Source organism: Malus domestica, chromosome 15 (genome assembly GCF_042453785.1).
Source record: "Malus domestica chromosome 15, GDT2T_hap1".
Taxonomy (NCBI): Eukaryota; Viridiplantae; Streptophyta; class Magnoliopsida; order Rosales; family Rosaceae; genus Malus; species Malus domestica.
The window spans coordinates 22,774,300-22,789,439 of record NC_091675.1 but is presented as its reverse complement, the minus strand read 5'-3'; the positions used below and the strand labels follow the sequence as shown (position 1 = coordinate 22,789,439).

The 15,140-nt window shown below is 34.9% G+C and overlaps 1 long non-coding RNA gene across 5 annotated transcripts; it reads left to right on the top strand.

The window, feature by feature from the left end:
• The first annotated feature begins 392 nt into the window (after positions 1-392).
• LOC103401233 (uncharacterized) lies at positions 393-14,300 on the top strand. 5 transcript variants are annotated; one of them, XR_011576174.1, is made up of 5 exons: positions 393-1,052; positions 11,468-11,634; positions 11,851-11,988; positions 12,098-13,166; positions 13,922-14,300. It is a non-coding gene; the product is annotated as an uncharacterized lncRNA (long non-coding RNA). The 5 variants fall into 5 exon arrangements; XR_011576172.1 differs by having other exon boundaries at positions 424-1,052; positions 11,400-11,634; XR_011576173.1 differs by having other exon boundaries at positions 425-1,052; positions 11,465-11,634.
• Positions 14,301-15,140: the final 840 nt, after the last annotated feature.

Sequence of the window (15,140 nt, the reverse complement as noted above, 5' to 3'; positions counted from 1 at the left end):
GTTTCTCTCTCTGAGCTTTGACCGACTATCTATCTCTAAGCTCTACTCTCTCTCCCTCTCCCAAGCTCATTCATGCCAGATTCGCTTCCGCTCAATATCTTTATTGGATTTTGGCTTTGGGTTTTGAGTTTCTCTTTAATCTCTTTCAATTGACTCTTAAATTTTGTGGTGTTGTTAGGTTATCTTCTAGTCAAAAGGAATATAGATTGAGCTTTTCTGTGTGAAGCAATTTTGTTATGTTAGAGTCTGTATAGCTATTTTTAGGTATTTAAAATATTGTTTGATAGGATTGTTTTAAAAAAATTGGACTCAAAATTAATTTAAGAATAAGTTTATTTATTTTTTTATTTTGAACAAACTCTACTATAATTTTTAAATTTAAAGCTCACACTTTCTCTCTTCCTTTTCCTCTCACTCACACTTTCTCTCTTCCTTTTCCTCTCACTCACACCTAATCTGTTTTCATTTATCTCAATCATTTCTCTCTCTTCTACACTTTTCTCTCTCCTTCGATCCATTTTCTATATATTTTTCTCTCTTCTTCTCTTTCTCTCCTCAGATTCACTTTCTTATTTCTTTCTCCTCTCTCCTTTTGTCTCTCCACTTCCTCTCTACCTCTCTCCTCTTTCTATCTGTTGAATTTAAAAGTTTAGAAGTCCCACTATAGAATGAGTTTTTTTTTCCTTCAAAAATAATTGTGAATTTCATATTAAACAAGTTTGTAAATTTAAAAAAAAAAATTATTCTTAAAAGATGTTCTTAAGAATTTTTTTAAAAAATAATGAGTTTTTTAAATATTTTTCTTGAGAATTAGGGTTGGATAAGTTAAAATCCAAATCCAAAATCCCCAATCTGAATAGGAATTGGATGTGATGGTTTCCTTGGGGGCTGGAGGTCCTGATTGAATTTCCGATACTTGTGTTTGTTTCAACTCTACCGAGAAACAGAGAGAAACCAGATAAGTAAGATTCGAGCTTGGACTCCGCTCTTCTCCGAGCGACGATTCTGCGGCAAACCAAACTGTGAGGGAATATTCGAGCTCGAATTTTCAGGTTTGATCTATAATCTCCCTCCAAATGTTATTAATCTTTCAACCTGTTATTTGATCTTTTCTCTCTATCAAACTCTCATTTGATCTTGAAGATAAGATTCTATTTAACTTAGGGTTCGAGATCATTAGCAAGATTGTTAGGAATTGTTATTTGTAATCGTAGTTTCGAATCGTAATAAACCAATGAATTAACTAAGAACTTTACTTAAAAATCAGAGTAACTTCAGTTTAAGCTTTTACTCATTTCCCTTTCTCAGTTAATTCATTGGTTCCTTCTGTGAGTATCTGATTTGATTCAAGGCAGCCCCTTTAGCTATGCAAAGATATGCATTCAGTGGAAAATTCAAAGCCTTCAGATTTTGCTATATTTCTTTTGTTTGGCACATAATAGAACTCTGTCACTAGTTGGATTTCTCACACTGCCTTATCATATATGTCACATAACATGGTTCTTCTTTTTTTTTTTTTTTTCATTCTACCATTGAATTTTTCCTTTCGAAAAATTACAGAGCTCCTTATATGGGAATTATGTTAAATGGCTCTATAAGTATACTCTCCTCTTCTTTTACGCTTCTCTTTGTGTTCTTTTGGATGTTGGCAAAATATGCCAGACATAATCCTAAATTGGCAAACAAGAAATTGAAGTATATAAAAAATTGCACAGAGATTATAGGTTGCGCCATAAGAAGAGAAACTGAAGGTGATTTAGGTCGTTAGGGAGAAGGGAGAGGAGTAAAAATGGAGGAAATGTAAATTAGGTTAGATAATTTGTGTAAGAAGACCTACAGTGATTGAAAGCATGTGTTGATTGTAAAATGATCAAACCATTAAAAGAAAGAACGGTGACACTAGTCAAAGTAAACAAGCATCCAAGATAGGGAAAAGCGGTACTGATAAATGAACCTCCATAATAGATGACTTATCATACAGAAGTGCACTTGAACATCATTCGCGGTCACAACCACTCTTATATCTCAAAATAATAATCCTACAGTTGCAAGTGAGTATATCATTTTAGATAATTCGCTCCACTTATAACTTCAGAAAATTTACACACACACATATATACATATATATATATATATATATATATGAAGGCAAAGTGATGATAATGTCAATCTCCAAAACATCAAGACTAGAAAATGAAAAGGCTTAACTTAGAAGAGGGTAATCAAACTAATTAGCAAAAGGTTGTAATCTGAATTTCTTTCCCTATCCAAACACTTCATAACAAAACCCATATAATAAATAGTCCCCCAAAATTCTAATTATTAGAAGAAAAAAAAAACCCAATCTCATATACAAGTTTCCAACAACCAATAACCATGATAAACCAATTAATTATGCTAATAAAAGAAATATGAGAGATTACCAATTATTATAGGAATTACCATGAGAATTAAGTTGATCCCAAATGCATCGGTATAGTTGGCTCGACTTCCATGCGAAATGGGGATAGCAACCTAGGGAAGGAAGAAGTTAAAAAGAAAAGGGAGCTTGTTAAAATACCATTTTGCCCTTACTCAATAATGGCACGAGATAGGGTTATTTAGGGCATTTGGATAACTATTAGACTGTAACCGCTTGAACGACGCTGTATCTCATACTTCAAAGTTCAAATATAAAAGGCAACCTTTCCTCCATTTCTCAAACCCAAAAAGAAATTGGAGAAGTAAACGCTGCAGCTCGGAGCTCTTTGCTCTCCTCCGATGAATAGAAGTGCGTGGGACGATTCTAGATCGAACTTTCAAATTTGACTATAATCACCTTCAAATTTTATGAGTATTTCAATAGTAGTTTATAGCTTTTCCTCCACCAATTATCAAAATCAGAGAAGTAAACGCTACAGCTCGGAACTCTCTGCTCTCCTCCGACAAATAGAATTGTGAAGGACGATTTGGATCCAGTAGAGCGTGACATGAAGACGAAAGCGGTGTTTTGTCCAATTGACAAAACATAAATTTTCGTTTGCAGAAAGATTGACGTGAAGGTAAATGTTAAAAAAAAAAATTCTTGATTTTTTTTTTGAAAGGGGACAACTTATGGCAAGTCACGGTTATCCACCTTTTCGGTGGTCGGGAAGACTCACAGAGTCATTTCAGCCTCCCTCTGACCACAAACATGAAGACGAAAGCGGTGTTTTGTCCAATTGACAAAACATAAATTTTCGTTTGCAGAAAGATTGACGTGAAGGTAAATGTTAAAAAAAAAAAATTCTTCATTTTTTTTTTGAAAGGGGACAACTTATGGCAAGTCACGGTTATCCACCTTTTCGGTGGTCGGGAAGACTCACAGAGTCATTTCAGCCTCCCTCTGACCACAAGTCTGGTTTCTATACCAGCAGCGGGTTTCGAACCCAAGACCTCCAGTTTTTAATGGCTTTTGTATCAGCAGCGGGTTTCGAACTCAAAACCTCAAGTTTTTAATTTGAAGGAAGCCTTGCAATCCGACATTTACCACTCGGCCACTAACTCGTGGTTTTGTCTTGATTTTATTAAAATTTTACTTTATTTTTTAAACGTTTTTAATAATCTAATTTTTGTTTTCTTATCAAGCCATCAAAATACCAAAGGGAATACAAACTCCTAGGTTAGTTAAATTACTTTCTTTTTTTTTGTATTTTTTTCTTTTTGTTTTGTAAATTTTATTTAGTTTGTTTATCTATTTATATATTTTAGTAGTTTAACTTATTGTTATTAATGAGTTAATAGGAAAATGAGCTTTTGGATTTGTCGTGGCTTGTACTCACATCTTGAACGACAACAATTATGTTGTGAAATGGGTACTATCCGGGTAGGACAATCTTCCATTTCAGAAGGTGCAGAGGTAAAAAAAATTATAATATTTTATTATGGATTTTTATCTTCAATGGTCCTTGAAATTTACTTATCTCATTAAGATGGTTCTTAAAATTGAAAATCGATTAATGTTACAATTGTGTAAAAAATTCTGTTATGTGTTGACGTGACATATAAACAGATTCCACATAGTTAATTAAATATTATTATGTAAATTAAAAATATTTAAATAGTAAAAAAACATATTCTATTTTTATAGTTATGAACTTAAAAAAAAAAAAAAAAAGGAAAAAACAGAAGATGAGTGAACACTATTCATCATGTTCTTCCCATGAATTTGGGGCAATGGAGTCCAAGATATTACACACTGCTGACTGCTTTCCCGTTCTTTCTCCCTCAGCGTCCCTCCTTCCTTATTTTTGTTCAACAGCCACAAACTCTCTACTTCTTCACTCTTCAAATTGAACCTCTCGTCAAAACTCAGGTGCCAAAAAAGCGTGGCAGTTTCTCTTCAAATTGAACCTCACGAAAATGCTGAATTTTGCTGCCGCTTTCTTGCCTTTGGAGATCCAATTCCTAGGCTCACCACCCTCGTCTTCTTCTTCACCCAAGGCTTCATCAAGACTGGATTCCAATTTCGAATTGCGTACCAGGCTGATCACATTATCAAAACCGGATGCCCAAGGCTTCATAAGATCGAACTCCGACTTCAAATCCAGTGACTCCAAATTCACGGTAAGAAGATGATGAACAATGTTCAATCATCTCCTTTTTCTTTTCAAAGTTTTTAATTATAAGAATATAAAAAATGTTTTTGATTGTTTAAATATATTTAATTCACATAATAATATTTAATTAAATGTGTGGAATCCATTTATGTGTCACATCAGTACATAACAGAATTTTTGATGCAATTACAATGTAAGGACTACATTGATTTGCGACACTCATTTTCAAGGACTACATTGATTGATTTTCAATTTCAAAGATCGTGATGAGATAGGCAAATTTCAGAAACCATTTGTAAGAAAAACCCATTTCTCAGCATAATTGTTGCCGCCCAAGATATGAGTACAAGCCACAACAAATCCAAAAGCTCATTTTCATATTAACTCATAAATAACAATAAGTTAAACTACTAAAATATATAAATAGATAAGCAAACCAAATAAAATTTACAAAATAGAGAGAAAAAATACAAAAAAATCAAGTAATTTAACTAACCTAGGAGTTTGCCGTGTATGTATTCACTTTGTATTTTGATGGCTTGATAAGAAAACAAAAAATTAAATTATTAAAAACATTAAAAGTTTAAAATATAAAGTAAAACCTTAATAAAATTAAGACAAAAAATAAATTAAAACATTTATCTTTCAGCCAATCTTTTTGCAAACAAAAATTTCTATTTTGTCAATCGGACAAAACACCGCTTCCGTCTCCATGTCACACTCTACTGCATCCAAATCGTCGCTCACAGTTCTGTTTGTCAGAGGAGAGCAAAGAGCTCCGAGCTGCAACGTTTACTTCTCTGATTTAGAGAATTGGTGGAGTAAAAGTTATAAACTATTATTGAAATACTCATAAAATTTGAAGGCGATAATAGTCAAACCTGAAAGTCCGATCTAGAATCATCCCTCGCATTCTGTTTGTTAGAGGAAAGCCGAGAGCTCTTAGCTATTGTGTTTACTTACAGATTTCTTTCTGGGTTTGAGAAATGGAAGGAAAGTTGCCTCTTCTATTTGAACTTTAAAGTATGAGATACGGCGTCGTTCAGGCGGTTATAGTTTGATAATTATCTAAATGACCCTATCCTGTGCTATTATGGAGTAGGGGCAAAATGATACTTTAACAAGCTCCCATCTCTTCTTAACTTCTCCCTTCCCTGGGTTCCCATCCCCATTTTGCATGTAAGCCAAGCTGACTGTACCGATAGATTTGAGAACGACTTAGTTCTCATGGAGTGGTAATTCCTATATTAATTGGTAACGTCTCTCATATTTTTTTATTAGCGTAATCAATTGGTTTATCATGGTTGTTGGAAACTTGTATATGAGATTGGTGTTTTTTTTCTAATAATTCTGAGAATTTTGGGGTGCTATTTATTATATGGGTTTTGGTATGAAGAGTTTGGATAGGAAAAGAAATTCAGATTACAGCCTTTTGCTAATTAGTTTGATACCCTCTTCTAAGTTCAAGCCTTTTTGTTTTCCAGTGCCAGTCTTGATGTTTTGGAGATTGACATTATGATCACTTTTGTTTTCATGTGTGTGTGTGTGCAGTGTGCAGTGTGTGTAAATTTTTTGGAATTATAAGTGGAGCAAATTACCTGAAATGATTTATTCAGTTATATCTGCAGGATTATTATTTTGAGATATAAGAGTGGTCGCGATTGCAAATGATTTTCATGTGCACTTCTTTTTGATGAGCCATCCATTACGGAGATTCATTTATCAGTACCGCTTCTCCCTATTATCATATATGTCACATAACAAGGTTCTTTTATTTATTTTTTTTTCATTCTACCATTGAATTTTTCCTTTCGAAAAATTGCAGAGCTCCTTATATGGGAATTATGTTAAATGGCTCTATAAGTATACTCTCCTCTTCTTTTACGCTTCTCTTTGTGTTCTTTTGGATGTTGGCAAAATATGCCAGAGATAATCCTAAATTGGCAAACAAGAAATTGAAGTATATAAAAAATTGCACAGAGATTATAGGTTGCGCCATAAGAAGAGAAATTGAAGGTGATTTAGGTCGTTAGGGAGAAGGGAGAGGAGTAAAAATGGAGGAAATGTAAATTAGGTTAGATAATTTGTGTAAGAAGACCTATAGTGATTGAAAGCATGTGTTGATTGTAAAATGATCAAACCATTAAAAGAAAGAACGGTGACACTAGTCAAAGTAAACAACCATCCAAGATAGGGAAAAGCGGTACTGATAAATGAACCTCCATAATAGATGGCTCATCATACAGAAGTGCACTTGAACATCATTCGCGGTCACAACCACTCTTATATCTCAACATAATAATCCTACAGTTGCAAGTGAGTATATCATTTTAGATAATTCGCTCCACTTACAACTTCAGAAAATTTACACACACACATATATATATATGAAGACAAAGTGATGATAATGTCAATCTCCAAAACATCAAGACTAGAAAATGAAAAGGCTTGAACTTAGAAGAGGGTAATCAAACTAATTAGCAAAAGGTTGTAATCTGAATTTCTTTCCCTATCCAAACACTTCATAACAAAACCCATATAATAAATAACGCCCCAAAATTCTAATTATTAGAAGAAAAAAAATACCCAATCTCATATACAAGTTTCCAACAACCAATAACCATGATAAACCAATTAATTATGCTAATAAAAGAAATATGAGAGATTACCAATTATTATAGGAATTACCATGAGAATTAAGTTGATCCCAAATGCATCGGTACAGTTGGCTCGACTTCCATGCGAAATGGGGATAGGAACCTAGGGAAGGAAGAAGTTAAAAAAAGAAGGGAGCTTGTTAAAATACCATTTTGCCCTTACTCAATAATGGCACGAGATAGGGTTATTTAGGGCATTTGGATAACTATTAGACTGTAACCGCTTGAACGACGTTGTATCTCATACTTCAAAGTTCAAATATAAAAGGCAACCTTCCCTCCATTTCTCAAACCCAAAAAGAAATTGGAGAAGTAAACGCTGCAGCTCGGAGCTCTTTGCTCTCCTCTAATGAACAGAAGTGCGTGGTACGATTCTAGATCGAACTTTCAAATTTGACTATAATCACCTTCAAATTTTATGAGTATTTCAATAGTAGTTTATAGCTTTTCCTCCACCAATTATCAAAATCAGAGAAGTAAACGCTACAACTCGGAACTCTCTGCTCTCCTCCGACAAATAGAATTGTGAAGGACGATTTGGATCCAGTAGAGCGTGACATGAAGACGGAAGCGGTGTTTTGTCCAATTGACAAAACATAAATTTTCGTTTGCAGAAGATTGACATGAAGGTAAATGTTAAAAAAAAAAAATTCTTGATTTTTTTTTTTAAAAGGGGACAACTTATGGCAAGTCACGGTTATCCACCTTTTCAGTGGTTAGGAAGACTCACAGAGCCATTTCAGCCTCCCTCTGACCACAAGTCTGGCTTCTATACCAGCAGCGGGTTTCGAACCCAAGACCTCCAGTTTTTAATGGCTTTTGCATCAGCAGTAGGTTTCGAACTCAAAACCTTAAGTTTTTAATTTGAAGGAAGCCTCGCAATCCGACATTTACCACTCGGCCACTAACTCGTGGTTTTGTCTTGATTTTATTAAAATTTTACTTTATTTTTTAAACGTTTTTAATAATCTAATTTTTGTTTTCTTATCAAGCCATCAAAATACCAAAGGGAATACAAACTCCTAGGTTAGTTAAATTACTTTCTTTTTTTTTTTGTATTTTTTTCGTTTTGTTTTGTAAATTTTATTTAGTTTGTTTATCTATTTATATATTTTAGTAGTTTAACTTATTGTTATTAATGAGTTAATAGGAAAATGAGCTTTTGGATTTGTCGTGGCTTGTACTCACATCTTGAACGACAACAATTATATTGTGAAATGGGTACTATCCGGTAGGACAATCTTCCATTTCAGAAGGTGCAGAGGTAAAAAAATTATAATATTTTATTATGGATTTTTATCTTCAATGGTCCTTGAAATTTACTTATCCCATTAAGATGGTTCTTAAAATTGAAAATCGATTAATGTTACAATTCTGTAAAAAATTCTGTTATGTGTTGACGTGACATATAAACGGATTCCACATAGTTAATTAAATATTATTATGTAAATTAAAAATATTTAAATAGTAAAAAAACATATTCTATTTTTATAGTTATGAACTTAAAAAAAAAAAAAAAAGGAAAAAACAGAAGATGAGTGAACACTATTCATCATGTTCTTCCCATGAATTTGGGGCAATGGAGTCCAAGATATTACACACTGCTGACTGCTTTCCCGTTCTTTCTCCCTCAGCGTCCCTCCTTCCTTATTTTTGTTCAACAGCCACAAACTCTCTACTTCTTCACTCTTCAAATTGAACCTCTCGTCAAAACTCAGGTGCCAAAAAAGCGTGGCAGTTTCTCTTCAAATTGAACCTCACGAAAATGCTGAATTTTGCTGCCGCTTTCTTGCCTTTGGAGATCCAATTCCTAGGCTCACCACCCTCGTCTTCTTCTTCACCCAAGGCTTCATCAAGACTGGATTCCAATTTCGAATTGCGTACCAGACTGATCACATTATCAAAACCGGATGCCCAAGCTTCATAAGATCGAACTCCGACTTCGAATCCAGTGACTCCAAATTCACGGTAAGAAGATGATGAACAATGTTCAATCATCTCCTTTTTCTTTTCAAAGTTTTTAATTATAAAAATATAAAAATTGTTTTTTATTGTTTAAATATATTTAATTCACATAATAATATTTAATTAAATGTGTGGAATCCATTTATGTGTCACATCAGTACATAAGAAAATTTTTGATGCAATTACAATGTAAGGACTACATTGATTTGCGACACTCATTTTCAAGGACTACATTAATTGATTTTCAATTTCAGAGATCATCGTGATGAGATAGGCAAATTTCAGAAACCATTTATAAGGAAAACCCATATTAAAATATTATAAGTTTTTTTACCTCTGCACCTTCTGAAATGAAAGATTGTCATGTCCGAATCGTACCTATTTCTCAGCATAATTGTTGCCGCCCAAGATATGAGTACAAGCCACAACAAATCCAAAAGCTCATTTTCATATTAACTCATAAATAACAATAAGTTAAACTACTAAAATATATAAATAGATAAGCAAACCAAATAAAATTTACAAAATAGAGAGAAAAAAAATACAAAAAAATCAAGTAATTTAACTAACCTAGGAGTTTGCCGTGTATGTATTCACTTTGTATTTTGATGGCTTGATAAGAAAACAAAAAATTAAATTATTAAAAACATTAAAAGTTTAAAATATAAAGTAAAACCTTAATAAAATTAAGACAAAAAATAAATTAAAACATTTATCTTTCAGCCAATCTTTTTGCAAACAAAAATTTCTATTTTGTCAATCGGACAAAACACCGCTTCCGTCTCCATGTCACACTCTACTGCATCCAAATCGTCGCTTACAGTTCTGTTTGTCAGAGGAGAGCAAAGAGCTCCGAGCTGCAACGTTTACTTCTCTGATTTAGAGAATTGGTGGAGTAAAAGTTATAAACTATTATTGAAATACTCATAAAATTTGAAGGCGATAATAGTCAAACCTGAAAGTCCGATCTAGAATCATCCCTCGCATTCTGTTTGTTAGAGGAAAGCAGAGAGCTCTTAGCTATTGTGTTTACTTACCGATTTCTTTCTGGGTTTGAGAAATGGAAGGAAAGTTGGCTCTTCTATTTGAACTTTGAAGTATGAGATACGGCATTGTTCAGACGGTTATAGTTTGATAATTATCTAAATGACCCTATCCTGTGCTATTATGGAGTAGGGGCAAAATGATACTTTAACAAGCTCCCTTCCCTGGGTTCCCATCCCCATTTCACATGTAAGCCGAGCTGACTGTACCGATAGATTTGAGAACGACTTAGTTCTCATGGTGCGGTAAGTCCTATATTAATTGGTAATATCTCTCATATTTTTTTATTAGCGTAATCAATTGGTTTATCATGGTTGTTGGAAACTTGTATATGAGATTGATGTTTTTTTTTTCTAATAAATCTGAGAATTTTGGGGTGCTATTTACTATATGGGTTTTGTTATGAAGAGTTTGGATAGGAAAAGAAATTCAGATTACAGCCTTTTGCTAATTAGTTTGATACCCTCTTCTAAGTTCAAGCCTTTTTGTTTTCCAGTGCCAGTCTTGATGTTTTGGAGATTGACATTATGATCACTTTTGTTTTCATATGTGTGTGTGCAGTGTGCAGTGTGTGTAAATTTTTTGGAATTATAAGTGGAGCAAATTACCTGAAATTATTTACTCAGTTATATCTGCAGGATTATTATTTTGAGATATAAGAGTGGTCGCGATTGCAAATGATTTTCATGTGCACTTCTTTATGATGAGCCATCCATTACGGAGATTCATTTATCAGTACCGCTTCTCCCTATTATGGATGGTTGTTTAATAGTGTCTCCATTCTTTCCTTTAATGGTTTGATATCATTTTACAATCAACACATCCTTCAGTTTCCAATCAGGGACAAAAGTTATCGGTTTGTATTCAAGTTTTTAATCCTCTTTCAATCACTGTAGGTATTCTTACACAAATGATCTAACCTAATTTAGTTCATTTCCTCCATTTTTACTCCCTTCCCTTCTCCCTAACATCCTAAATCACATTCAGTTTCTCTTCTTATGGCGCAACCTGTAATCTATGTGCAACTTTCAGCGGTTAATCCATTTTCTAGGTTCTGATGCTGAGACGTGGAAGTTGAATTTTTGTGACAAAAAGCCCATTTGTTGTAAAATTCAACACTGACCCATTGGGGATGATATAAAGGGATGATATAAAGGGTATTCAGGGTTGACCCCGACTGATTTTGGAGGCGAGGCATCTGATTATTGATTTCTTAATCAGAAGGCAGCCAAATCCAGTTGGGTCCAGATATCTTATAAACCAATGTGATGATAAAATCAGGCCGGAAAAGGGTCAGTCCAAGTGAATCCATGCCCTTGGGGACCCAATGAGCCAGCATCAAGCAAGACATGCCAATTTTTCTATTGAGCCGGTGCCAATGCCATCCATTGGTAAGAATAACCAGGCTCTCTTTCTCCCTAAATGTTGGGAGGTTGTGAAAGAGGATTTTATTAATTAGTTCTTCATTGTTTTGCTCATGGAAAGCTACCTCAAAGCATTACACTATCATGATATCTATTTGTGTTTATATATAATAGTTGTGTACATTTTCTAGTGTTATAAGTGGAGCGAATTATTTGAAATCATTTGCTCCCTTATATTTGCAGGATATAATTTTGAGATACATAAGTGGTCTGGAAAGAGCTGGGAATCATATTTGTTCTGATCGCAAATAATGTTCAAGTGCAGTTCTTCATAATGAGCCATTATGGCCTGAAAACACTATCTTATCCGTATACAGACAGGTTAGCTTTTTGCTTAGACAGCTGGGAACCATATCCGTATATAGACACTATGAAATGCAAGATAGTTGCCAAGTCATGGCATCGATTAATCTCTGATGTTTGGTTGCAGAGATTTCGGTCGCAATCTCTTGTATAGGTCTTTACTACAGCACTCTGTGGCCGGCTAATGATGATACGTGTGTTCAACTCAATTACGTACACTTGCACCATAATTGTAACTACTGGACCAAATTCTGGAATGATGGCATTCTAAAACCCAGTATAGTTCTAGGTCAGCCGCGCAACGTATCTGACTATTATCTTGACTGTTGTAATGGGTTAATTCTGTTCTTCAACGTACGCACTAGTCAATTTTGTGTGTTCAACCCCATCACCAAACAACATATCTCCATACCTATGAGCGTGAGCATTTTTACGCTGCCTTGGCTTTTGACCCTATTGAATCCAACCACTACAGAATTGTTCGAATTGATTACTCCCCACAATCCAAATCCAGTGGTTCCAGAGTCCCAACGCCAACCCTAACCGTGATGACGGACATATTTTGCATTCTGGACAGTGTGTTTGTCGTGGGTTGCAACTCGACCCCATGTTCATTGATGGGTTTAAAAGTTCCAAGGTTTGCAGGCATTTTGTATACTTGTGGGGGGTGTTGTATGGCCTTGCTAGTTCACAGAAAGTTTTGTGTATTGACCTCAATACCATTAAAGCTCGAGCCATTGAACGCCCTCGTGTTCTTGGGGACGATGATAAGACGGGTGCAACAATGGGATGTCTTGGGGTGTCAAATGATCTTGTTTGTTATGTAACATGTGATGGTTCAAATACTTTTTGTTTTTGGTCCTATAATGATCGGCGTGAATCTGGTGACCAATGGACTCTCAAATATAGTGTTGTTAGGAATAGTTTGGTATGGGGGGCGGATACAATGTTTATACCCGGTGCAGATATAGTGTTTAAACTCTATGCAATAAGTCTGAATGCTCATGTCATCTTCTATGGCACTTTAGAATTGATCTTTATCTGGGACTTTGAAAGCCAGAAATGTAAACTGTTCAACAAGTCAAAGGTGAAGATGGCTCAAAACCTGGTTACGACTTTCCTTTCTTTACCCAACGTGCTTGCTTGATATCTTTTTACAGTTTGGGTGAGAGGAATATTGCCGGCTCTACTCCATTGTAAGTAGATTGTTTCCTTCTCTTTTATATTTCTTACATGTTATATAAGTACGTGTACAGTGATGTTAGTACTTTTTAAGGTTATTATCATTGTCGTTAAGAAAGCTTTTTCACAACTGAACCCATATACTTGGATACTTGAACATGTTAATACTATCGGTTTGTTTTCATATGAATTAATTTGGGATGCAAACACTTTTTCCGTTATTATTATAAATATGGGAAAATCTCATCTGAATTCACCAAAAAATAGTCCAAATTTAAAGGAAAAGTTGACGGACCTAAGAAGAGAGAAATTACACACATTTTAAGGGCTTGAAACTTAATAGAAAGTTCAGCGGACAAATCGAAAACAAATGATAAATACAGGGGGTATAGCTATATTTTCCCCCCATAATTTTAATAATGGATAATGGATAAGTTGCTGCTTAGATGAGTTTGGAGACACTGTTGTTTCCAAAGAGTGTATGTTTTGGTTCTTTTCTAGAACTTACAAGATACCGAACCCAATGCGTACTGCAAAACACCCTAATTTGCAATGTGAAACATGGAGTCAGTCAAACTTTTTATTTAAGCTCACAACCTATATCTTGACAGTTGACATGATGAATCTTTTCGTAGTTAGCCTAAATATCTAAGCTATTTGTGATGCAAGTAACCTTGATATTCTTTGTTGTTTCACATGAAGCTTAATTTGTTGGTACATGTGCTCCTCACAATATTTCATCTCATATTTTTCCTACTGAACATATCAGGGAACCTTTTGAAGGGAGCAGAGATTTCGAGTGCGGAAGCATTACCATGTGAGTGTGATAATCTAAAAGATAGCTTTCAAGTTGTACGCGGTCATTCATATTGGAATATGTTGTTCAAGAGGCGGTTTCTTTTTCCGAGTGAAATGCAGTTATGTCCTGGAATGGAGCGGCTGGATTAATGGTGATTTTCAGGCTATCCGATCACCATGAATAAGATTTCTACTTTTCAGATTAGGTGGTTTCTTTAAATAAAAATTTAGATTGGATCAAATCAAAGTAATTTCAGAATTTCCAGAACATAATTCATTATTCATATAATTTACAAGTTTTTGAAAATTTTCAACCTTTTTAAGTATATAATGACAATTTTGAATTGAAAGTGCTTGATGTTACTGGGTTTTCCAGTTCAAGGTTGAGTATCACACATCACAGGCTTCGGTATCCCTATCTAAACAGGTCAGCTTTTAGCTTAGGCACCTCTCTTCTGTTTTTTCCTGCTCAACAAAGAATTTCCACTAGTCGTAATCGATAACTTAGGGTTCTTTGTACATTTTTGTTTGATCTACATAAGTTGGATTATTCTCGGAGGCGGTTCAAAGTCATACAAACAAGTGATTTACTGCTGTCTAAATGTGAATTTTTCATTGTGTTATGTCGCATTGCATCGATGTACGTGGATTGAATGCTTCTTTGAAAATGACCGTAAGGAAAACCATTTTGTTTTTATATCTATCTTCTGCTTTCTTTGTCGAACAAGTTCCTTCGGATAGTAACTAGGCTTCTTCCGCTCATCCGCTCATCATTTTAGAGCACTTCCACCGGAAGCAAAAGAGGCCAGCACCCAGTGGAAAAAATAGGCTGGGACTCAGCCAATCCACTCCAGACCGTGGAATAGATTGGCACCCAGCTCAAGCCAGTCTCCAGGCCAGCCTAAAATTGACCAAGGGACCGGCCCATTTGCTTTTTTGCGCCTAGCGCGTGGCCTTCACGTGCCCGTGGGTGCGAGTAGGGGACAAGAAATCAGAGGCGGGGCCTGCTGACAGACGCACTCAAATGTCACTCAAGCTAGGCGACGTGGCCCACTCTATGCCGTTGGATTTCCAACGTCTAGTTTTTCTAGACTGTTGGATTTCCAACAGTAAAAAAAATTTGAATTTCACTTTTAAACTGGACCGTCTGATCACAGATCAACGGTCCACGTTCCCCCCCCAAAAAAAAG